Source organism: Lepisosteus oculatus, chromosome 14, assembly GCF_040954835.1.
Source record: "Lepisosteus oculatus isolate fLepOcu1 chromosome 14, fLepOcu1.hap2, whole genome shotgun sequence".
NCBI classification, from domain to species: domain Eukaryota; kingdom Metazoa; phylum Chordata; class Actinopteri; order Semionotiformes; family Lepisosteidae; genus Lepisosteus; species Lepisosteus oculatus.
This window is the reverse complement of record NC_090709.1, coordinates 5,061,909-5,088,876: the sequence shown is the minus strand read 5'-3', so window position 1 is coordinate 5,088,876 and position 26,968 is coordinate 5,061,909. Positions and strand designations below refer to the sequence as shown.

The following is a 26,968-nucleotide window of genomic DNA, read 5'->3' as shown; positions in this document are numbered from 1 at the left end:
AGAGCAGGATGTGGATCCCAAGTTGATTGACCCTGCAGAGCAGCAGACTGATGTGCCTGGTAAAGAGAACAGTACTGAGTCACAGCACACAGAGAAGAGTCAGAACAGGGAGGAGCAACAGCAGCTCCTACAGGGCTTGATAAGAATTAGGCCTTGTTCTGTTCAAGTGGAGAGACTGTCACTGCAGAGTCTAAAACAATCATATGATCCCTTATATTCTGATGACTTTACACACAGGTTTAATAATCTGATTACTGAGAAAATTGTTGAAAGTTTTAATGAACTGGAGAGTATGTCTGTTCTTGGGCAAAGAGAGGAACAGCTGAATGAACTGGGGGGTTTTAGTCTCAGAGAGCTGGGGATGGAGTCCCAGATGATTCACACTTCTGAGCAGCACACTGAAGGACACGCTGGAGAAAACAAATCTCAGTTTCCGCACACAGAGCAAGACCATTCCATGGAGCATTTGCAGAATAAGAGACCCCAGCACGATCAGAGGATGAGGAAGAATCACTCAAGGCCTTGCTCAGATGGAGTGGACAAACTGCCATTATGGCACGGGGAGAAGCAGCGTTTCTGTCAGTCTAGCATTTCAAAACCCTACCAGCACTTTCACACAGGAGAGAGACTGTTCAGCTGTAGTCAGTGTGGGAAGAGTTTTAGTCAGTCAAGTAACTTAATTATCCACCAGCGCATTCACACAGGAGAGAGACCTTTCAGTTGCAGCCAGTGTGGGACGAGTTTTAGTCGGTCAAGTAGCTTAATAGCCCACCAGCACATTCACACAGGAGAGAGACCATTCAGCTGCAGTCAGTGTGGGAAGAGTTTTAGTCAGTCAAGTAGCTTAATAGTCCACCAGCGCATTCACACAGGAGAGAGACCATTCAGCTGCAGTCAGTGTGGGAAGAGTTTTAGTCAGTCAAGTAGCTTAATAGTCCACCAGCGCATTCACACAGGAGAGAGACCATTCAGCTGTAGTCAGTGTGGGAAGAGTTTTAATTTGAAAAGCAACTTACAATCACACCAGCGCATTCACACAGGAGAGAGACCATTCAGCTGCAGTCAGTGTGAGAAGAGTTTTAGTCAGTCAAGTAGCTTAATAGCCCACCAGCGCATTCACACAGGAGAGAGACCATTCAGCTGCAGTCAGTGTGGGAAGAGTTTTAGTTGGTCAGGTGGCTTAAAAACCCACCAGCACATTCACACAGGAGAGAGACCTTTCAACTGCAGTCAGTGTGGGAAGAGCTTTAGTAAGTCAAGTCACTTAAAAAGGCACCAGCGCATTCACACAGGAGAGAGACCGTTCAGCTGCAGTCAGTGTGGGAAGAGTTTTAGTCGGTCAAGTAACTTAGTAACCCACCAGCGCATTCACACAAGAGAGAGACCTTTCAGCTGCAGTCAGTGTGGGAAGAGTTTTAGTCAGTCAAGTGCCTTAGTAACCCACCAGCGCATTCACACAGGAGAGAGACCGTTCAGCTGCAGTCAGTGTGGGAAGAGTTTTAGTCAGTCAAGTAACTTAAAAACCCACCAGCGCATTCACACATGAGAGAGGCCATTCTGTGTCAGGGAACCTATAGTTAGAATTGGAGGATCCTTATGTGTCACGACTTACCAGAGAAACGGGGGAATTTATTAAAATGAGACTGTATTAAATACGAGTGACCCAGTGGGCAAAAGAGGTATAAATGTGGTCTGCAATTCGTCTAGAATTAAATATACGTCTATCGTTATACGTCAATTATACATCTATGATTATATGTTCATTATACATAAATGATTGGAGTTCTAGTATACGGATAAATTTAGAGGACTATTATACATATATAGTTGGAGTTCCGGATAACTTTAGAGGACTGCTATACATATATGGTTAGAAGACTATTAAACGTATATGGTTAGAGGTCTATTATATGGATAACTTTAGAGGTCTATTATACGGATAACTTTAGAGGACTATTATACGGATAACTTTAGAGGTCTATTATACGTATAAGGTTAGAGGTCTATTATACGGATAAGTTTAGAGGTCTATTATACGTATATGGGTAGAGGTCTATTATACATCAAAGATAGGTTTTATAGGTGTAGAAACTAGTAAACCAAGCCAATGATTTGGTTTAGAAATTTATTCTGAAAATACACATTCACACCTGAAAAATATGTATTTCAAATTATACATTGTATACAGTCAATCAACAATCAACATATAAGCAATAATCATAAAAAAACACAACTAGTCTTAAACTTCAGCTACAAATTCTGGTAACATCAATATACAGTATAGTAATGACAAACAGAAACTAATTACATTAACACACTAACTCAAAACCACTTTTTTGATTCAAATATAAATTTTAAAATGTAAAACTTCTATATTTCCAAGAAAAAAAAAATATTACAATGGAAGTTAAGACGATTTTTGTCCACCATTTGCAAACCCTGTCTAATTGCCCTAACAGTTAGAACCAGAAACCTATTATTTTCAGTGTCCAGATCTCCTGACTCCCTGCCTTTCATATGCATTCTTCAAGTAACGCATTGCGTGCTCCTTTATTTCTTTTTCTGTTGATGTAGGGTGGGACTTCAGCACTGCAGCTAGGAGAAAATTATTTAATATTACTACTCAAATAAATGATGATTAATATCTTCTTGAGTATAATCTAAAAAATGAACCATTAAAGTTTACTGCTCAAAGCTCAAAGCTGAAATAAACGGATAAAATTTGGCTTGCATCATAGCAGTTGAGCAATAAAGTCTGTCCTAATTAAAGAGTACCCAAAGTACAACTTAGAATAAGAGTACCTTTAATTACTCTATAAAGATTTGTGTCTCCCAGGCCACTCTTTTGTTATTTATCTTTTCGGTTTGTGACAGCGAAGTTGAATTCTGTCATCAGTTCACATGTCATTAGTCTGAAAACCAAATTCTCACTGTATTTAGACATTATTTCAAGTGAGTTTCCATTCAACATTTATTTACTCAAATATTTAGGACCAAATGTAGCATGTAACCCTTATATTTTAAAAGACAATTTTGCAGTTTTACACCTTGCACATTCAGTGGTTAACACATAGGTATCTATAAGCCAATTCTGTGGATATTTTAACTAATATTTAAAAACATTTTTTAAAAATCAATAAGCAATACCTTGACAAGACTGTGAACACACTCTCTCTGACATCACTGCCACCTACTCTCCAAAGTTGGTTTATTTGGAAATAATATATTTGAAATAATATTAGAAGCTACTAGATCTTCATTAATCAACTAATCAGACATACCCATTTACACATTCAATGGAACAAACACATTTTCACATATTAACTGCACTTTTATGCAGTATTTTCTCAGTCTATAAATACAAAGTGACCATTTTTCAAAGTAAAAAAAAAAATTGTAGTAACTTTTTAGAACATGAAAACACTTTATTTTGCCATTAAAGGATAAGCAAGATTATACATTATAAACTAAAAATATGAATGTATGCCAGAGATGGATCATTAATCAGATATAGGCTATAAAATTATGACCTATCTGAAACCTAGAACATTAGTAGTTAATATTTTCTACACCACAGTGAGAATATAATATCATACCAGCAGGTTTTGATTGTCCATGCTGTCAAGTGCTTGCTCATATGCACAGAACTCTTCCATTGTGGTCAGCCTCCTGATGTGGAATTGGGAGTCTACCGGTTCTGTGGACCTACCCAAACGCCTCAATTCATCCCTCATCTCTATCAGGAGGCCCAATACCCACTTCTGAAACTCCTGAAATTATTTAGATTTTATATCAGCATTTAAAAGGAATTAGGTTAGGATTTTCTTACGCTATTGTCACATTAGCATAACTGTAGTGTTACTAATTTGCTACATGCAATTTATAATCTTAAAAAGTAAAAATTCCCACATCTGTAGTTCATTTTAACTGTACTTCCTTCTGAAAGAGGATATCTCTCTTCTCTTCTGGTCTGGACGTGGTCTTCTGGCTGGGAGACTCTGAAATGAATTCAGTTATGGAAAACATTTACTTTATCACACAGCTTAATATTTCAATTTAGTCATTTAGTTTGTTATTGAACTAGGATTCTATAAACAATGTTAATTAAACTCCATTGGCGTATTTATTAAAAACATAGCTTCAATTTTGAATATGTTTGTGTTGGTTGTAGCATTGTGGTAAAACACAACATATTTTTATATTGTATACGAGCCTACACATAATTAAAATACATTCTGTGTAAAACTATAATATGGGTAGTTTTATTTATTACTTTATACAATAAAAAAGACATACTTTTTGACAGTCTTCCAGGATCATTTCTGCCATCTGACCAATCCTGGTTTGAAACTAGAAATTAAAAAGATTATCAATAATCTCATACCTATCAAATGTATCAATTGCAGAGGGATCACAAACTATTCTTAAATTTACTAATTTAACTAATATGATACAAGTAATGTACTATTGTTCATGTCTACAAAGCCTTGTGTTAAAACATTTATAAAGCCTTATTTCCTCACCTGATCGATATGAGGGAGAAGGCGAGGGTGAGTGGGAAGCTGAGGTGACTCTGGGGTTTGGTTGAAGACTTTGGTCTTATAACTTGCTTAGGGCTTTCAACTTTGGGTGGTGAGGTCCCAGTTTGGACTACCTGGGCTGTTAATATAATATTGCAGATTAATTTAATATTTAAGTATAGACGTAAAATGTTCACCAGTCCAATAATCTTTGAATATAATTCGCTTATGGTAGACAGTTCTCCAGACTTAGGAAAGTACAGTGACATAACCTCAGACGTAATAAAAAAAAAATAACTTGTGAATTTCATCTCAATTTCATAGAGTAATTAGATGTAGGCAAAAAATGTAGTAATAACTTCAGGAATGTTGAAGCCAGATGGGAGACACACTACTTTTCTGTGCAATTCTTTTACAGAGAGGAATTTCTCCCTAGCATGCATCTCCAGACTATTAACATATACAATATTAAGCAGTTTTGACTCACATGGTTCAGTGAAGAAGTTACAAGTCTGAGTCTGTCGTACAACATCACATAGAAGACTTCTGTCTGCTCTTTTCTCCTTCACAAATGCAAAGTCCTCATTATCCAACAGGAAACAACAGTCTTTTTGTCTTGACGAAATCTACATCTGTGAACCAGATGATTCACAGTTGCTCTGAACTCTTTCCTTCTCCTTCATTCTCTTTACTACTTGAGCTATAGGGTTATGACTGTTCCGCACTAGTTTCTTCAAGGACTGTAAACATTTTTCAAATGGGAATGCAGATAATTAAATTGTACCACATCCTGATGTAGATGTCTCAAACTGTGCACATTGTATACAACAAATGTTGGTCCATACAAATGCTGAGCATTGTCAACAAAGGTATCAAGCAGTTTTTGGGCATAGTTGAGATAGGCATTTCTCTTTCTTTCGTCCGAGTCTAACATAATTGAAAGAGCAACTGTTAGCATCAGAAAATGGGTGTATAGTTACTTTGATACAACATTACGAAGCACAATGGGTCCTGTATACAAAAGGAACTTGCAGAACTCTGTAGCCTTCCATCTGTCAAGCTCTGAGAGGGATCTTGGCTGTCTAGCAAATTCCCCAGGCATCTTTCCGCTAAGAATTTCCAAGTTATCAGAAATTTCTTTCCTCTGCCTGACAGACAGTCAACATTTAGCTGGTCCTTGCTTTAAGAAAATAAGAATTATTTTGCCAACACCAAGACAAGCTAGATGCAGGTAGTCAAGGGAGAATTGGCTTATGCACCCAATTCCAGCAGCAGCTAAGGGAGAAAGTCTTTGTTGGTGTTCCTTGTACTCAAAGTTCTTGAATTGTTCATCTGTACGATCATTACATGCCTCTTCCCCTGTGAAAGCAACTCTTCCCTCCCAGCTCCCTGTAATTTTGCATCTTTCGCAGCCAAAGTAGGAATTGTGTCCTTTGCAGCATTTCAGATATGAGCGTGCAGGGGCATCACATATAAAAGCCTTCACAGTAACATTAAATACTCTGTCTTCAAAGTGAATGCCATTATTGGTGAGTAACTTTAACTCCTCTAAAAAGTCACTCACATAATCATCAACTGATTCAGGCTTGGACCCCCCACAAAATAATGCTACAAAGAAAGGCTGGAATTGGTGAAAAGAGCAGAAAACAGGCCAAAATTACACAGATGTAGATTTGAAGAGAGGAACTCCATCAACATTGATACACAGGTCTACAGAATGCATGCCTTCTTGGAATGTTTTAGAAGAAGATATGTTTTTCAGGATTCCTTTCTTTAATCCAAAGTAAATGTACTGACCACCACATTTATCACTGATTTGCACTTTATTAGGTGTTTGTAGGAGAGTCCTGCAATCCTTTGGAAGCTTGTGCCCCTGATGTCTCAATATCTCCAATAAATCATTGAAACACTGTCTTTTACAACCATGCTTTGCAGACCAAGCTACAAGTTCGGTAGATTTGGCCTTGCTGGGTCAGTCTGTGCCTCATCTACAAGGTCAGTAGATTCAGGACTGGGGTCAGTTACATCAGATTCATCAGAGTAAGAAATTTCAACCTTGTTCAAGATTTCTTCTTCAGAAGTAATAACTTCTTCAGTGTACCCATAGTCATTTGAATCCTGATGTGTAATATCATCACTGACACAAGCACCCATATCACCAGACGATTAGTAAATTATTTTCGCAGTAATTAATTTATTTACACGTGTATAATAAATATAGTAATCAATATAATACATTAATTAATTACTGGGAAAATAATTTACTTCGTGCAGAGTGCCGTATACTCCTAGTTGCGGCACACACGATATATACAGTAAAAAGCCTCAGGCACTATGTTAGATGTGTTTTCGACGTTATATATGCGTTTATTAATGTCATCGATTTTACGGTTGCAGCGACGTATATATACGTATAGCCATATTTTCGACGAGAATAAACGTATATTCGACGAATCACTGCCCACTGGGAATGTTCAATTATGCGGATGTTTATGCCAATTTAAAACATGTCATAAATGTTAATCGACCGTCTAAAATAAAAATGAAATCAAAACATTTCATTGTCTCTGTGGTTATTATTTAAAAAAGAACACAAAATATGAATTAAAATCAATACAATATTTTTTTTATACATTTGCGGTTATATTGCTCAAGCTTTTTTTAATACGTAACATTCAAACCATTTTATTACAAACATTTTTAACTACATTGCTCACGCTTTTTAATATACATTTCAAGTCACTCTATACCCCAGATTTAAGGCCATCTGTAATTCCGGGGTGCACCAGACACCAGTCAAGGTGCGATCTTCATCACTGTGCTCACAGGGGGTGGTCTGTTTTGTTTCAGCACACGTACGACACAGTGTGAAAAACAGTTTTTTGTCAATTTTGGTTGGAAGAGCTGGAAAGTACAAACGTCTGGGTGGGTAAACTTTCACCTTCGCTAAACCGAAATACCGTTTTAAATCTCCAACCCTGAGTGGGGTTTAACCACCAGCTCTCTGTTTAATAACTGCACAGGGACACATTTTCACCATTCATACGTTTGTAGTTAAAGAAAATAAAATACTGGCATTTTCCTGCCAGCCGGCAGTATTTCTTCTGCACTGTGGAAGATTAATCAAGAACTTTATTTAATCTTTCGCAGGCTGTAATTTCCAGAAAAGGAAGTGAATACTTGTATTAAGCTAAATCAAGCCGACGGAGGTGCAAGTGGATAAGCAAGATTTGTATTTTATCTTTCAGAAGTTGTATGAATTTCTTGAAGTTCAGAAATAGCTTGTTCCAGAAATTAAATGAACACTTGCATCAAAGTAAATCAAGACGTACTGTATGTCTCTCTCGCTCTGTCTGCTCTTATCTGTCCATCTCTCTCATCTTCTCTCTGGCAGTCTGTGTAGAGTATCTGAAGGGGATGTAACACCACTTGGCAAAGAAGAAAAATTCTCAGAGGCAGAATAAAAAATCAATATTCTCCTGGTTCTCCTCTGTGAACTGGGCTCAGGGCTCACTGATCTGGCAGCTGTGGGCTCTGTTCCAGGACAGAATCAAGAAGTTTCTATTAACCCTTTCCAGGACCTCCATCGCTTCAGTATTACTGTCTTTACTGTAGATAGATAGATACTTTATTGATCCCGTGAGGGAAATTGCAGTGCAACAGCAGCTTAACACACACAACACAGCCACAGTGTAACAAATTATATAATAATAGTACAATACATACAATACAATACAGGAGTTACTCACAGTCCGGACACACAAGAGGAAACTAGAACAGAACAGTACACAGAAAATCGTATCACTCGTATGAATATAAATATAGATATAAATGTATTGCACAGGTCCCTGGCATATATTGCACAAAAGTGGTTGTAAACGGGAAAAAGAAAAAGAAAAGGAAAAAAAAAGAGAACAGATGTAGCAGTAGATGTGTATATGCGTTTAGTCCAGAAACAGGTCGCTGTCGCTGTTGCCTCTGCCAAGACGCAAGGTGGATGCGTTGTACAGTCTTATGGCAGACGGCAAGAATGACCTCCTGTAGCGCTCCCTGTCGCACCGTGGATGAATCAGTCTATTGCTGAACGTGCTCTTCATTCCTGCAAGCCTGTCATAGAGGGGATGGGAGAAGTTGTCCATGATGGCCTCTAGTTTGGACATCATTCTCCTCTCAGCCACTACCTCCAAGGGGTCCAGGTCAGACCCAATGACAGAGCTTGCTCTCCTGATGAGCTTGTTCAGCCTTTTGGAATCTACTGCTCTAATCCCAGAGCCCCAGCACACCACTGCGTAGAAAATGGCACTCGCTACCACCGACTGATAAAACATGTGTAGCATCTTACTACACACATTGAAGGACCTGAGCCTCCTCAAGAAGTAAAGTCGGCTCTGTCCGTTCTTATAGATGGCCTCGATGTTCTTAGACCATTCCAGTCTATCGTCGATGTGCACTCCCAGGTACTTGTATGAGTCCACCATCTCCACGCCACTCCCATGGATGTAGACAGGAGTAGGTTTGACCTTTTTCCTCCTGAAATCTACCACCAGTTCCTTTGTCTTTGTAACATTCAGTTCCAAGTGGTTCACCCCACACCACTCCACAAAGCTGCTGACCAGTTCTCTGTACTCCTCCTCCTGCTCACCCTTGATACATCCCACAATTGCAGAGTCATCTGAGAGCTTTTGCAGGTGGCATGACTTTGAGTTGTACTTAAAGTCCGAAGTATAGAGGGTGAAGAGGAATGGAGAAAGAACTGTCCCTTGAGGTGCCCCTGTGTTACTCACTACCAGTTCAGACACACAGTTCTGAAGTCTCACAGACTGTGGTCTGCCTGTCAGGTAGTCAGTGATCCACGAGGTCATGGAGGCATCGACTTGCATCTCCTCCAGCTTCCTCCTTAGAAGTAAGGGCTGGATGGTATTGAAGGCACTGGAAAACATGATCCTTACAGTGTTGCCAGCCCTGTCCAGGTGTGAGTAGGCCCTTTGCAGCATGTAGATGATCGCATCCTCCACACCAACACTGGGCTGGTAGGCAAACTGTAGGGTGTCCAGTGATGAGCTGACCAGGGGTCTCAGGTGGGATAAGACCAGCCTCTCCAGTGTCTTCATGATGTGAGAAGTCAGTGCAACTGGTCTGTAGTCGTTGAGGACAGAGGGGCACCCTTTCTTTGGTACCGGGACCAGGCATGATGTCTTCCAGAGCACCGGGACTATCTCCAAGCGCAGGCTCAGGTTGAACAGTCGCTGGAGCACTCCGCTCAGCTGATCAGCACAGGCCCTCAGAACTCTGGGACAGATGTTATCTGGTCCTGTGGCCTTACCCTCGTGCAGCCTCTTCAGCTCCTTCTTCACCTGGTCAGCTGTGATGGTCAGCCTGGCCCGGGGGATGATGCTCATAGTGCTTTCAGTGCTGGAGGTGTTAATGGCGGAGGTGTTGGAGAGTGGCAGCTGTGGGGGATGGGTGGGTGAGCAGCCGTCGGGGGTTGTAGCTGTAGGCGGCCATGTTTGTGGGGGGGTGGAGGAGGTGTTGGGCAGTTGCAGCTGTGAAGGGTTAGGGAGCGTGTGGCTGTGGGGGATGGGTGTTGCGCCACAGAGGACCCAGAATCAAACCTGTTAAAGAACTGGTTCAACTTGTTGGCCATCTCCAGGTTCCCTTCTGTTGCAACCCCAGCCTGTTTGAAGCCAGTGATCTCTCTCATGCTGCTCCATACATCTCTCACCCTATTCCTTTGCAGCTTGTCCTCTACCTTCCTCCTGTAGGCGTCCTTGCTCTCTCTTAACTTCTGCTTTAGCTCCCTCTGTACACGCTTGACCTCTTCCTTATCTCCCCTCCTAAAGGCTCTCTTCTTGTCATTCAGAAGAGCCTTCAGGTCGCTGGTGATCCAGGGTTTGTTATTTGAAAAGCAGTGTACGTCTTTGGTGGGGATGGTGTTGTCTACGCAGAAGTTAATATATGTCAGCCTCCAAACATGTTTTATAAATATTTTATAACACAAGTGAGTGTGGAATTATCTTAGTATTTATGTAATAAACACCAGCAGTATAAAGTGAATATTGGGGTGTCTCTAGTGCTGTGGGATGCTGTGTTTTACATTGAGCCGCTCCTGATGGCAAGACAAGGAGTCTTAACCTTTTGATTTGAAGGGAAATGTAAATAACAGCCAGGTTGTCTCTTTGGTGGTGTTGTATCTGGCTCTGTCGACAGTGCCTTTTGCTCCTTGTGTGGATTAAGTCATACTGATGAATTGATCACAAACATTCAGGCATTCTCTCCTTCTGGGGTTGGTTTTATCATTGTGAGTGGCCAAAGGCTCCTTATATATCTTATTAATAGTCTTTTAATTGTACAAAATTAAGAAATTACAAATGAATGACACAATGGTTTTAAAAAGTTTATTTTTAAAAACAAAACATTAAGAAAATGTATATAAAATCCTGAACATCAGAAATGTTACATTCATAATTCTATATCAATTAATATTTTTATTTCTGAAACATATCATATTGTACAAAAAAAAGACTGAGTTGAATAGGGAACTTTAAGGTCTCCCTGTTATAAAACACAAACTGCAGGTCCTGTAGACAAAGTCAATGAGGACAGTGACTCATTGGTCAGAGCACTCAGGTCACAGACAGTGTCAGTATGGAAACAGAGGAGTGAAGTGGACTCAGGTCACAGTGTCAGTGTGGAAAGTGTGTCCGAGTGCCAGAACTTTGCTTTGTTCTAAGAGTCGAGAGCGGAGGTTGCCAGAGAGTAACCAGAGGATCCACCCGAGGTTAGCATCAGCAGCAAGCCTCGTGAACAGGTCGGAACTGTGGACAGCTGAATCACTATTCAAAACTAGCTCTTCATCAGGAACGAACCGGTCCTCTTTCTGACTTGCTGGGACCCACAGTCATCTTTTCTCCTGTGCACAAACTTTGCTAGTTAAAGCCAACACTAACTAACCGGTCAGTGAGCATCAGCAGTGCACCGTCGCAAGCCGCACAGCACAGCCTGGCATGGAGCCAGAGAGCCCGCAGGAGATCTGAATCCCCAGAGATTGGATGAGTATTCAACTTCAATGCATTACAGCTCGAGAATTCAATTGTTATCCCAACCAGTTGATATCAATTTAATTCCTAAGAGTTATGTACTTGTTTTGAGTATCTAATGTAGAAGTCGTAACCAAGTTCAATTACGAAACGGTCTAAATGAATGATATGCTGAACGTATGTCCTCTTGATATATGTAACTCTTTGTAACTGAATGAATATATACCTTTTGTATTCTGATAACCCTCTCGATAAGATCTGTTAGGTTTACATGCATATTCTATGTATTAATAAATGTATCCTCGTGTATTAGTACCTGTGTGTGTGCGTTGTTTGAGTTATTTCGCATGGTTGGATTCTAAAGCCATCAAAAGAATCAATTTTGTGATTTACTGCTACAATTAATAATTGTCCCAGTAAATGCCCAAACCCTACAGAACTGGTGCCTCGTGATAGCACACTACAGGTGTATAGTTAAGCCAAAACTCTAGGATTGCTGATTTATCTGATCTGAAAGGCAGTTTTTACAGCATGCTGTTCCCCAGTCTCCTTTTCTATCAAAACCAATTAGAGCAGCACCCTGTTTACCACCCCAGTATTGACCAGGTCTAGCTTTGCTCAGCATCTGTGATTTGCTGAGATAAGGCTAGTGTGAGGCAACACTGAAGAGCAGACTTTATAAGGTATCAGACACATGTGGTTATATTGATATAATTCAGGATTTATTTACATAAGTTCTCTAAATGGCATCCTGGTTTGAGGTGAGAGTGAGTACTGGACTGAAGACTCCCCACTCTCAGACTCCATCTCCCCTCACCTGGTACTGGGTCTCCCTCACTGTCCTCCACATCATCATATCCAGAGGGCAGCTCTTGAGAGAGGAATCTCCCTGTGAACAGGAGGACAGATCAGTCATACCCGCAGTCAGACAGCAGCCTCACTGTCCTCTACTGGAAGAGAAGCCAGGGTGTGAGTTTGTGTTTATAAGGCAGATCCAGAATCCTGCTGTGTTGATTTTCTTCACTTAGTTTGACACCAGTTGAGAAAAAACCCTACAGGTTTAAAACTAAAAAATACTCTTTTTGTCAGAAACCAGTTGAGTGAGATTTTCTACAAGTGTAAGTCCTCAGATTTTCCTTAGAGGGTGGAGACTAATCACACCTGAAGACTCTCTCCACTCACCTCTCCTGGGGGCGCTGTAGGTTCCCTCTCTGGCCAGTTTGTACTCTATTTCCTCATAGATGGCATCATGATAGGGGGCGAGTGCTCCCTTAGATAGGGCTGTGTGAGGAAACAGACACTCAGGGTTAACATGCAGGGAGAGGAGTACAAGATAAAAAATTCACTGCTAAACCTACTTTGGACATTTGAGCACATACATGTTATGATTCTGGATCTGCATTTCCTCATATGTCCATCTTTAATTGTTGATAATCTTTCTTAAACTTCAGTGGGATTTCTCTACCCTATTAAAGTGGTTCACATCCAACAAATCTTTAAATAAGACAGGTTCACATCGGCAATTGTGATTTTAAAGTAGCTTTATTCCTCAAGTTAATTATAGGAATATCAGTTCCATGTGAGTGACAGAAATGACCACTAGAGGTCACTATGTGGATGGCGGGTTCTCTCCCTACCTTTCCTCAGCTTCCTGTTCTGGATCAGCTGCCCCACTAACAGGGCCAGCACCACGAAGAGCAGAGCCCCCAGCAGCAGGAGGACCAGGGGCGAGGCAGACAGGCCTCCCAGCGGCTGTGTCTGGGGTGTTGTCCTGGTTCTGCCTAAGAGAGGGGGAGACAATGGATGAACAGGGATCAGGAGAGGTGCTCTTGGGCTCATATACACTTCGACACATGTCCTGTTCTCCTCCTGTTCCCATATAGAGCTTTCATGGCTTCAGGTTGAACCTAAAATCAATGAAGAAAAGTTAAGGATTCCCAATCTAACCCATCAGGACTGTCAGTAAATCAGTGAGGAAAGAGAGGACACTAGCACAAGATCTACACTGGGAATCTAAAAACACTGTTTTAAAACAAGTTGAATTCAGAGTGGTCTTAATAAAAAGAAAATCTTTATATTTGTTCCTTGAGGTCAAATTTAGGATTGCAGGATGAATGGTGTCTTGTTCGGAATTAAAGCCTAGTGCTGTTCACACACACACAGGCCTACAAAACATCCCAATCTTGTGACTGATGATCTTAGTTGATTCAGTTAGATATTAAGCAGTGATAGAGTATGGGTAACATCAGTCTAACTTCTCCATCGATCTGGTACTTTGTTCATCTACAGTTCTAAGACTCTCCTCACCTGTACAGGTAACCCCTGCATCTTCCTTGTGTCGACAGTCGCTCTGATTCAGTCCAGAGTGACAGCAGTCCCACAGGTGAAGTTCACTGCCTGTGCAGTTCACCTCGTCAAGCCAGATGGCGCCATTTCCTGGTCCGAATGAGGCCTCTATTGCTGCGCTCACTGCATCCCCACAGCCCAGCTGTCTGCAGACCACCTGGGCATCCTGCAGGTCCCAGGAGTCGTCACAGACTGTCCCCCAGGAGCCCTCGTACCGCAGCTCCACCCGGCCAGAGCAGTTAGTGCCTCCAACCAGGCGCAGAGCCAGGGGGACTGAAAGACAACAGTGAGGTTACTGAGTGTCATTAGATCTGTGACTGTAGACAAAAGCACAGAGGCTACTGAGTGTCTTTAGCTCAATGACTGTAGTAGAGACTAGTGAGGTATTGAATGACTCTGGAAGAGAGCTGTATGGTTACTGTTCCTCAGCTCAGGGCTGCAGTGTCTCTGACTGTTTTACATGTAAAAACATATAAAAACATTATTATTATAAAATTAATAACAATGACATTGCTTTCATTTATATACATGCTTGGATATAAATTAATAAGAATTCAGTTTAAAGCTTTTGTCTGTTCTAAATATGGCAAAAGACTAATTCACAGAGCATTACTCTTCACCCTGTACCTGAGCAGGTGATGTTAGCCACTTCCCGGTCTGTGCAGTCATTCTGACCCCAGGGGGAGGAGGGACACTGCCACAGGGTGGAGTCGTGTTTGCAACAGGAGATAAAGTCCAGCCATTTGGGATCAGGCCTCAGCCTGGAGTTTGTCTCTCTGATGGTGCCCTTGTCTCCACAGCCCAGCTGTTTACAGATCACTGCAGCTGTGGTGTCTGTCATGCTGTTGGCACAGATGCTGCCCCAGGTGCCATTGTAGTAAACCTCTGCCTGTCCTGAACATCCTGCAGACAGCCTCAGGAGAGTGTGATCTGTCAAGACAGCAGGGAAAGTCAAAGGAAACAAACCCTGACAAGACAGCCCAACGTTTAGTTCTGAACTGGAAAGAAACAACAAGCAAACAATGTGAACAGCAACCAGTCTCATTTCCTGTACTAATCCAGTTATAACTGACTCACGTAATGAAACAAGGACAGCTGTACAATAACACAGTTGATATGAAGGTGACAGGACTGTGTGTTTCTGTTCATTCAGAATCTGGACAGTGCATCACACAGAGCTTTAAAATCCCATTAGAAGATCAGGTTCTGATTCAAAACGTCATTCTGATCAGCTTGGCTATTCAGCAGCAGCACAACTAAGGAACTGAGTATGAAAGTAGAACGCGTGGCTCAGGGTGAGTGGTGCTGCGCTGTGAAAGGAAAACGTGCTGCTTCGGGTGACATTTAACACCGTGTGGTTCATCAGGATCTGGCCAGAAGCCATTCTTGGAAGAAATCAAAATGAAACATTTGAGGCAGAAAATCATGAAAGACAATTGATGTGAGAAGTGTGAAGATTGGATTCTAGATCTTGCTGGAGCACTGAGATGAATATATCCCCATTCACTAGTGGAGGGGAATTCACGTTCTGTGCCAGAGTTTCTTTCTTTATTTTTATTTTTGCTGGGATGTGAATATGTGCATTCCCAGCTGTATCATAACTATATCTTAGTTTCTTTTTACAAAGCTTTGCGGGATCTTGGCCCAAAACATTTGAGTGATCTTTTAGTCCCTTATAATCCCTCTCGTACACTTCAATCACAAGGAGCAGGTTACCTAGTTGTTCCTGGAATTAAAAAAGTCACAGCTGGCAACAGAGCATTTTCTCATAGAGCTCCCCAATTCTGGAATAGCCTTCCCGCAGATGTGTGGAATTAAGACGCACTCCCAGTGTTCAAATCTGGGTTAAAAACATATTTGTTCAGTCTAGGCTTTGGATAAATATTAAGGAAAAGCAAGCCACACAACCTACCAATTTCTGTTTTCGTTGTCATTCACTAAAACAGATGCAGCCATTCAAAGTGCGCGGTACAGACACCGCAGTACAGATACCGCAGGTATGATGACACGCGATACCGCGGTACGTGATTGGTTGACCGACAGGGGCACTCGTGGTCCGTTGGTCTGTCGTAGAAAGTATTACTGTAAACGTCGTTACTGTGCCCGTTGTAAATATTGAATTTTACCACTGAAGGGAAATCTTAGTAGCTGAGCATAAAAAGAATAGGAGCATACTGTAACGCGTGTGAAGGCCATAAACGATATTAATTTTCATACAGTATATGGCTGGTCTTGGTACTTTAAAGAAAAAAATACACACCAGTATTCCATTTCTCCCTAAACATTGTAAGCTTCGAAGTCTTTAACTAACGTGATACCGGAGTCAACAAGCATACTTTTAGAATTTGATTAAAAGGGAATATAATATGGAATCGCGTATCTAAAGAATTTAATAACGGTATGATTATATCCGTGTACTGCGGCAGGTCTGTGTAGGGCTGTTTCGCCTGCCTGCTTATGCGAGCTGTCTTGTAGCCTACTGGTCTAGGTGCGTGACTACCAACTGGCAGGTTGTGTGTTCGAATCCAGCTGGTGCTGGACTTTTATTTTAACAAACATTTCTTCGAAAAAATAGGTAAGCGATATTTTGGACAATCAATTGACTTTTATATTTCAAAATATCGCAACATGATCGATATTTGCGATATTTTGAACATATCTTCCCTTCTGACAGCGGTTCCTGCTTCTATTGTGTGTGTGTGTGCAACAGTAAATTTTTATAGAGAAATGGAGGCTGGACAGTATGCGTTACAATATAAACATTTATATTGATTTAAATCGTCTTCTGATTTAAATCCCAAACGCGTGTTTAATTATGTGTTTTTTAATCATGATCAGGCTAATGCATTTCTACATTTTCTGTATGAACCAGCTTAGAGGTTCATACAGAAAGACAGCTTGTGTTTAAATTGAGTGTAAGGTAATTTATGCTTCTAAAGTCATGGTCAGTATTGTTGTACTGTGCTGTACTGTGTCACATTATTTTATAGCGTTTTTATTGCGTTATTAAATCCGGTGGCGCTGTGTTAGTTTCCTGACTCACATTATTTAAACTGCGACACTGATCATTCATCTCTGAATAAACTTTATTTTATATAGCGTTTTAAGCCAATAGGTAATTAGATTGCTCATAAACCTAATCACTTTTTCTACATAAACACAGCGTGATTGCTCTCTGAAAATGCTTTTCCTTTATTTTTAAAGTAGGCTCAGATTTCAACTATAGATCGTATTATTATAAACTTTCTTGGAAAAATGTATTTTATGTAAACCATGTTTGCTATTAATTCATTTAGGGCTAAAATACGTTCATTGTCTTCTAATCGAGTCGAGTTGACATTGGAAGCCTGCCACACCCAGACCGTTAAACCAACGCATTAGCACGTCAAAGCCCATTGAGCCAGTATTGGCTTTAGTATCCCCCCTTCTCCCCTCAATTCAATTCAATTCAATTCAAGGTGTTTTATTTGCATGACAGATGGGTACAAGCAGTGTTGGGTACTGTATGTATATTGTAACGCTTACGGCAGACAGGCACTGTGTAGGAGCCGACGCACCAGAGCAGCGCCTGCAATTTTTACATTTATAACTTAGTTTTTAAAATTAGTCAAGCAATACGAAGCATCTCCTTTTACTTAGTGCCTGAGCATACTGCAACGCGTGTGAAGCCCATAAACGATATTAATTTTGGAACTTAAACATACAGTATATGGCTGGTCTCGGTACTTTAAAGAAAACATACACACCAGTATTCCATTTCTCCCTAAACATTTTAAGCATCGAAGTCTTTAACTAACGCGATACCGGAGTCAACAAGCATACTTTTAGAATTTGATTAAAAGGGAATATAATATGGAATTGCGTATCTCCAGAATTTAAAGACCAGACAATCGCAAACTCTTTTTCAATAAAATTATTTTATTCATTCAGCAGTTTGTGAGAGGGACATCCAGCAGGGAGAGACACACACACCGGTTTTCATTGACAACATTGTTTTTTTTTTCAATTCCTCTTGTCTAACAGGAATGTTTTGTTTGTGGACAGACTGTTAGACAAGAGGAAAAGACCGCCTCCTCCTACGAAGCATTTCGTTGATCCGATCACGAATTCTTTTCCAGTCGTACGCAGCAAGGGTTGAGAATCTCCGATTCACCATCGTACTAATGGTTTCCCGGAGATTGCAAGGCAAGGCACTTTTGCCTCTGGACCCATCGAAATTTACAGACGTGGTCCACCCCCAGTAAATTTCAAAAGTCACAAGATTTCGAAACATGAGGGCGGCGTAGTGGTCGGCTCTTGCTTTCCCGTCTATGCCGATGCACTGCAAGTACAACCCCCCCTCCATCTCCTGGGTGATGGGTAGCAGTTGGACATCTGGGAGAATTATTCGTTCCACTGGCATCTGTGAATTCCGCTGTGCTTCCTGGGGGGAGATAGCCGGCGGGGACAGCATCAACAGATTCCTGCGCGGTGGTGAACTGAGAGGCCGGGATGGAGTGTCCTGAGGCGGTGTGTGCTCTGCGGGGGGCAGAGCTTCCGCCAGGCACTGCAACCTGCACGGCGGGGAGAGGCACTTTTCAGGAGACAGCTGCTCAACTGTTTGACTGCTGGAACATACTGTCTCCTTCCTCTGCATTTTCAGGAGTGTCTCTAGCCTCCCAATCCTCCCCAGTAATGCATCGTACTGCTCCCGCTGCTGCCGAAATGTCTCCATACAGGTGCTGCTTCTACAGGTTGGCACCCTGGCCAGTGGCCGAGAGCAGAGACCCACGGCCTGTGGCAAAATAACATAATTCATGTAAGAAATACAGTCACACAGTAGTATTCATCAGTCGCGGAACAGAAGTCAAAATAAACTTTTCTTTTTTTCCGTCTTACCGCTTTCTTTTTTACTGTCCTGGTGGTAGATCGTTTCGCCCGTGCGGTGTTTTCTTGATGAACAGGCTACGAAGAAATAATTATAATTGAATTTAAAATTCAAAACGGCAATAATACCTTGTAATATGCGCTGTAATCGCGTATTTCAGATTAAGTCTGCTGTATTTGCTTACCCTTCGCTCTTTGGAAGCTGGGGCGGCAGAAGCACCCCGTCTCTTCCCGTAAAAGGTCTTGGTCTCCATACTGTACTATGGTCGCAGTAGTGCAGGTTCGCAGTTTTTTTTTTTGTGATGGGAGCTCACCCAATCCCTTGGTGTCTTTTATGCTATATTCACATGTACGGCTAGAGTGTGTTCATTGTCTTCCAATGAAAGGCGGGTGCCTTTTGCCGAAGTCTGGAGACATTGGGGGCTTGCCACACCCGGACTGTTAAACCAACGCAATAGCACGTCAAAGCGCATTGAGGACCCGGGCGCAATAGTTGTTTTGTCCCTTGATTTACTGATCTGCATTAATTAAATCTTGTCAGTCAGGTCTTTTTTTCTCTATTTCAATTGCCGTTTACACATGCACGACTTTAAAAGCTACCCATAAGTATCTTATTTGCCTTGAGGCCTGTCTACAGTATATTTGTCCCCCTATCTCCCTCAATTCAATTCAATTCAAGGTGTTTTATTTGCATGACAGATGGGTACCATTCTTGTTGGGAATGTATACTTTGATATTTACACCCGGCGCGTCACCGAGGGAGCGTCTGCATTTATAACTTAGTTTTTATAATTAGTCAAGCAATATGAAGCATCTCCTTTAGCTTTTAAGTCCCTTACGGTTTTTTCGTATTATATTCCCTATTAATCAAACTCTAAGAGTATGTATCGGCTTGTCAGTCAGGTCTTTTTTTCTCTATTTCAATTGTCGTTTACACATGCAAGAACAGGTTTCGATTCACATTAGCTGGCGAGCCTTGTTAAAAAAAACAATGACAATGTAACATGCCACTGTTTGTTCATGAACAAAGTTATACTGAGACTTCCTTAGATACGCGATTAAAAAATAAATACAAATTTGAATCTCCTGCGGAACACATTCCATAAGAATCAGCGGTTCTACAACATATATCGCCTTTAAAGGTGGCTTCTCAAAACGCTTTACGGGATCAAAACAACCAGAACAGCAGCAACAACAATATTGTATTTCATTGCACTTTGAAAATTGCATTTGAGCACGGTTTTTGACTTTCTTAAAATTGCATTTTGGGCGCGGACAGCACATACAAGGGTTAATGAACTGCGCCAAGAAATTTAAAATAGTTTTCTTTAGGTGTGAGGGTAGGAGTGGACCGCAGCAGGCATAATCAGCAAAACAGGAAAACAAAGATCTTACCTATTTTTTCGAAGAAATGTTTGTTAAAATAAAAGTCCAGCACCAGCTGGATTCAAACACACAACCTGCCAGTTGGTAGTCACGCACCTAGACCAGTAGGCTACAAGACAGCTCCCATGAACAGGCAGGCGAAACAGCCCTACACAGACCTGCCGCAGTACACGGATATAATCATACCGTTATTAAATTCTTTAGATACGCGATTCCATATTATATTCCCTTTTAATCAAATTCTAAAAGTATGCTTGTTGACTCCGGTATCACGTTAGTTAAAGACTTCGAAGCTTACAATGTTTAGGGAGAAATGGAATACCGGTGTGTATTTTTCCTTGTGATATTTTAAGCTCTAGTTGAATGATAGGTGTCGCATTTTAAATCATTTTCGTAGCTAGAAATTATGAAACGCCCTGTTAAAAGCAAGGAAGTTTTTATGCCCCGTTGAAGTAAAACAAAATGCCTGACAAAGTATGGCTTGGACAGATTCCAAGTGCTTGTACAAATGTGCTAAAGAAATTATACTTTGAGTATACAGCTTGTCCAAAGTCATCCATTATTAATACTATTAGTAATATCTTCAGTAAAGGCTTTGATGCATAAATATTTCTGATAAAGGTAGGTTGTGTACTTCTGTCCAACTGAGCAATCTTGCTTTCATAATATATACCAACATTTTAATGACTGATGATTAACATGCTGTAATACACAGTTCAAAATTAAAGGCTCAAATGCTGTACATGAGAGGTTAAGCTCCCCCTGGCGGTTTTACAAGGCGACGCCGGATAGTTAGTCACGTGACACGCGTGATACCGCGTGATACCGCGTGATACTGTGACACGCCCACCGGGGTATGCCGCGAAATACCTCACCCATTTTGAATGGCTGCATCTGTACTTTATTTCTTGTCTATTCTGAGGTGGAGTGTTAGGAAGCCAGGCCCAGAATCCAGCTCCTTCTACCTGTCGAACTCAACTTCCCAGAGAAATTTCAACCAAAGCAAAATACTAAACATTCCAGACACTGCTGTACCTCACTACACATTACTGAAATAAAAATACTATCTTTTTCACCATGTCTGTTCATTTTAATTAACAGAGGAGGATAGTCTCCCCCTTTTGAGCCTTGGTTCAGGCCAGGAAATCTGTAAAGCTGCTTTGTGACAATGTCCATTGAAAAAATACAAATAAAACTAAACTGTATTGAATTGAATTTTCCTCAATAGGATATATTTAAGCACTCCAGATGCAAACCATATCCACGTTGTGGAATTCGAGAATATGGATGATTTTTTTTTTTGTTCGTTTACCTGAACACAGGATTCTCACATCCTCCTTGTGTCCACAGTCATGCTGTCCCAACCCTGCTGAAGGACACTCCCACAGAGATGACTCCCCAGACAGCCCACCTCGTCGAGCCAGATGGGTCCAGTTCTCTGGCTGAAGGAGGCCGGCACTGGGGCACTGAGGACCGTCCCACACTGGAGCTGCCTGTACACCACCTGAGAGTCTGCCAGGTCCCAGGAGTCATCGCAGACTGTCCCCCAGGAGCCATTGTGATAAACCTCCAGCCTCCCAGCACAATTGCCTCCTGCTCCAATCAGCCTTAAGGAGCGCTGGGCTAGGAGAGAGGCAGGACCAAATGATAAAGACACATTCCTATAAACATAGAATTTAAGGGGGTAGCTGCGTCAGCATGCGTAGGCTGCAAAGGAACAAGTAATAGGTTTATTCCATGCTGAAAAAAAGAAGAAAAAAAACACAACATTTCGGCCGTGGAGCCTTCTTCAGGTGTGAATTTCTATAAACATTGCTGATACAATTACCTCCTACCTCATCTAGCCTGAGGGAGTGCTGGGCTAGGAAAGAGACATATATATCATTATGGCTGGAGTGGTGTCATTCAAGCTAACGTTGACTCTTAAAAAAAGTTAGGAGTCTCAAAAATATTAGTTTACATATCTGCAGAACTGGTAAGCACAGAGGAACAAAGTGAATCTTTTGGTTTACTCGAATTACCTCCTTATTAGAGTTGTCATCAGACTAAATTCACAGGATAAAATATAAACAAAGGGAAAGAAGAGAGAGGTAACTGAAGGAAGGAAGAGATAGGAGGCATGTCAGACAAGAAGAACTGGAGATAAAATTCTAGTTAAATAATGTGAACCTTGTTTAAGATACCTTGCAGTCTTGTAATTTAAGAACATTAAAACATTTTCAGGTTTCCTTTATTGTGCAATCCTCAGGCTAAAGGCATTCTCTCCTAGTTGGAGGTTTAGAATAGAAAGTAGATTTTCATTCACTTTTCAGCATGATATTAGTGAGAACATATTCTGTTCATTTAGGATGCAGGGTAATTCTCTGGTTAGCCTGTTTATGCATCATAGAGGATTTCAGATTATAGAGTTATAAGGGATAAACATTTTATATAACAAGGGGTAAACTATCTTCAAACTAAGTGTCTGTAGAAAACCCGAATAGAAATAACTATTAGTCAATGAATTCTGACCATTCAGAGGCTTAGAGAGATATCATTGCTGTTTGGGGCAATGCAGAGCAAAAACCAAGTTTTTGTTTAATCTTCATTGTCTGCATGTCAGTCAAGTGCAGATCAATCAGATTCTTATTTGCTAGCAATCAGTTTGTAAGAAGTCTTCTTTTTTACTGCTTTAATCCTATATATAGCCTATCTAGCCCTGCCTATGTCACTAAGACATACGAGAAATGTGATGATTCAGGTTGAATATCCAAGGGTTTAGCTTCAATTCAAGCCCTGGTCCAGGCCTCTACTGTCTATACTTCACAAGATATTGCACCCCAAGATGTTTAAGGGCACTTTCTTCCAGGCGGAAATTTCCCCTGGATTCTGTGACAACCTGAGACTCCATCTCCAATGGATTTGTTAAGATTCTGAATGTTTTAATATTTATTTTCTTGTTATATCAATGGAAATCCAGCTCATTCAAGATAAAACATTATATATCATTAATACAACTAAAAGATTGTTTTTATGGACTTAATAAACCAGTACTTTTCAATGCTTATGATGTAGTAAGTGCATCTACATCCATACTTTCCGGTAATGCCCACCAAACATTCTTTTAAAAAAATAAATAGATAAAATGTTTGTTTCCTTAGGCTGTAGAGTTTCATTGTTCATTGTTTCATTGTAAATTAATCTATTGACTTGTCATGCAAATATTCTCAGTTTTCATCTCTGTTGCTGCAAGAAAGGAGATCTTAATGAATTAGAAGCACATCTGTGGTCAGCAGTGCATTAACCTGATGACAAAACATTGCATCTCTACAGAAAGGGATGATTGGATCGAACAATATACAGAGCCTCTTCTACAGACATGCTCAAGTTTCAGGAAACATTTATCCCAGCTTTATTACCAGTCTATATTAATGGACCAAAGACTTAAAATAGGAACAAATATCATGTCATACAATATTTTAACTCTTAACAGGTCCAGCTGTTATATTTTGTGACAAATCTTTTAGGGTTTGTCTTTTATGTCCTACATATCAATCTGCATATGATAACAGTCAAAAATACTTTGAATGGCCCCTACCTGAGCAGAGCTGGGCAACATCCTGTCCAGTGTTGCAGCTGACTGTATGTGGAGAACTGCAGTTCACCAGGTGAGACTCGTCCCCGGAACACTTAATACCTGTCAGACACACAGTGCTGTCACTGTCCCATACAGAGAGGAGTTATAGACTTGTACTACAGAGCACTGAATATCTGTCAGGCACACAACATTGTTACTGTCCCATACAGAGAGGAGTTATAGACTTGTCCTACAGAGCACTGAATACCTGTTAGACACACAGCACTGTCCCCTGTCTCATACAGAGAGGAGTTGTATATTTGCACCACTGAGCCACAGCCCAGCTGTCTGCAGACCACAGAGGCCTCTCTGTAGCCCCAGGAGTGCTGGAGGAGTGTCCCCCAGGTGCTGTTGTAGTGAACCTCCACCCGGCCATCACAGTGACTCTCTCCTCCTGACAGCCGGACTCCACCATCTAGAGCTGACAAGGATGAATCTAAAAAATAAATGAACATCACGTTTTATTGTCAGATATCAGTACCATAAAAGCAGCCCACGGAGATGGAGAATTTGTTTTGTCCAGGTGAAAAGATGGAAAATTTGTTCATACCTGCCTGATTTCACCGTTATCTTTTGGTAAAATTAACATGACACATCCATGTGTTCAACCTCAAGAAGCATTGTTTTTAAATAATAATAATATCACTTTATTAACCCTTTACAATTTCTTGCATTAGGAATTATCTTTTCACATATCCCAGCTTGCTCTCCATGAAACACACACAGACAGGGCGAGAGCATGGGGTCAGACCACAGGGTCTGCCATTGTACAGCAGCCCTGGAGCAGTTGGGGTTACGGGCCTTGCTCAGGAGCCAAACAGAGTAGGATTCCTCTGCCAGTCACAGGATTTGAACCAGCAACCTTTCAGCCATAGGCACAGAGCCACCACTCCACCCAATGTTAGTTATTAACAGTTTTTCAACAAAATGTTTGGACATCATGTTTCATTTATTGGATGGCATTGTGGTGCAGTAGTTAACATTGCTGCCTCACAGCACTAATGACCTGCATGTTCTTCCCATGTTCACGTGGATTTCCTACCACAGTCCAGAAACATTCTGACAGGTTATTTAGATTTTGGGATAACTGCCCCAGGTATCGGTGTGTGTTTGTGTCTGTGTGTGCACTGTGACGGACTGGTATCACTTTCTCCTGTTGTTTGCTTGGGTAGGCTCCAACTCCCCCATGACCCTAAATTGGATGAAGCTGTTAGAAAACGGTTGGAATTTCAATTTAAAAGACAATTTTTCACTAGGATCCAACAGATTGATGGAAGTGGAGCACCAGCAATGTGTCAAAATCACACTGCTCTCCCCCATGTAGAGACAGCACAGTGTGAGAGACGGCTCTCATTGCCCCGGCACTCAAACACATCAGCCCATACTGGTCCACTGCCCTGTCAAACCAGGCCTGTCCTGTTGCTGCTACAGCCTCCCCGCAGCCCAGCTGCTGGCAGAGAACACTGGCATCTCTCAGGTCCCAGTATTGGTCACACACAGTCCCCCATTTACTGTCGTACTGCAGCTCCACTCGTCCAGAGCAGGAGTCCGAGCCATTCGCCAGCCTGAACCCTGTGTATCCTGCAGATAGGAGAGAACTTCATCAGCATGACACCATAACAGGGCACATGAAATACAACAATAAAACAAAATCAATAAGATGAAAAAACTGTAACATCCAGCTCTCAGTGACTGAGAGACCAACAGAAAGCTTTGACTAAGAACACATATTGTGATGCCATGTTAAGGCTTCTTCAAGACGTGTTACTTTTCCCAGGGACTTCTTTATTTTTGCCAAGCTTTCCCAGTACCTAAGATAGTGATGTGAAGCTCACAGGAGACAATGTGCTCCCTGCTCCAGGCCTGATGAAACCAGGAAGGACAACCAGGAGAAGAAGACACAGAACAAATACTGCCCGATCAGCAGCCTCCAGGCTGAAGGCTTTCACTTTTATTTTTCATCACTACAACCCCAGCCTTAGACCTGAAGAAGAGCGTTGTGTTATGCTCCCACCTAGCCTTCCCAAAACTTAGAGAGTGTGCAGGTGTGCCCGTTGTGGCTAACAATGAGCCGCAAAAAAAACAAAAACAAACAGCACTTGTGCCGGTCTGTGTCTTCTAGGATATAATGCCAGCGAACTCTTGTTTTTATGTCCACTATAACTACGCTGGGCAAACGTTCTGAGGTCAAATTCTTCCAGCACGGGGTACCTTTAAAGCGGAGACGACTACACCGACATTTTTTGGCGTGCCTTCTCTTTAAAGCCCTGGCCAAATATGAAGACAATAAATAATTTCCTAAGATACGCGATTAAAAAATAAATAAAAATTTGAATCTCCTGCGGAACACATTCCATAAGAATCAGCGGTTTTACAGTATATATCGCCTTTAAAGGTGGCTTCTCAAAACGCTTTACGGGATAAAAACAACCAGAACAGCAGCAACAACAATATTGTATTTCGTTGCACTTTGAAAACCAAGTAATAACTTAACTATACAGTACGTGCAAACGTTTCGTATGTTGCTGTCGTGAATGCCTGCGTACCCATAAGTATCTTATTTGCCTTGAGTCTGTCTACAGTATATCTGTCCCACTACCCCCATCTCTCCCTCAATTCAATTCAATTCAAGGTGTTTTATTTACATGACAGATGGGTACAAGCAGTGTTGGGTATGTATATTGTAACACTTACTGCCGACAGGCACTGTGTAAGACCCGGCGTACCAGAGCAGCGCACCGAGGAAGCGTTTGCATTTATAACTTAGTTTTTAAAATTAGTCAAGCAATATGAACTCCCGGAGTGCTGGCTGTGATGAATTAAACCGGTCTCACAGGTATTCAACGTAGGAAGTACAGTGTTAAGTGGTAGCTGGGCTACTCCCTCAATAGAATCGCTTTAAGGAAAAGCATTTTCAGAGAGCAAACACGCTGTGTTTATGTAGAAAAAGCGATTAGGTTTATGAGCAATCTAATTACCTATTCGCTTAAAACGCTATATAAAATAAAGTTTATTTAGAGATGAATGATCAGTGTCGCAGTTTAAATAATGTGAGTCAGGAAACTAACACAGCGCCACCGGATTTAATAACGCAATAAAAACGCTATAAAATAATGTGACACAGTACAGCACAGTACAATAATACTGACCATGACTTTAGAAGCATAAATTACCTTACACTCAATTTAAACACAAGC

General features: G+C 41.2%; 1 protein-coding gene and 1 pseudogene across 1 annotated transcript in view; one reads left to right on the top strand and one right to left on the bottom strand.

Moving 5' to 3' along the window:
- The window catches only part of LOC102695046 (zinc finger protein 721-like), a 1,154,024-nt pseudogene that overhangs the window by 406,054 nt on the left and 721,002 nt on the right, over positions 1-26,968 (top strand).
- The window catches only part of LOC138242831 (zona pellucida sperm-binding protein 3-like), a 496,704-nt gene that overhangs the window by 141,946 nt on the left and 327,790 nt on the right, over positions 1-26,968 (bottom strand). The gene's annotated exons all lie outside the window — the stretch shown is intronic.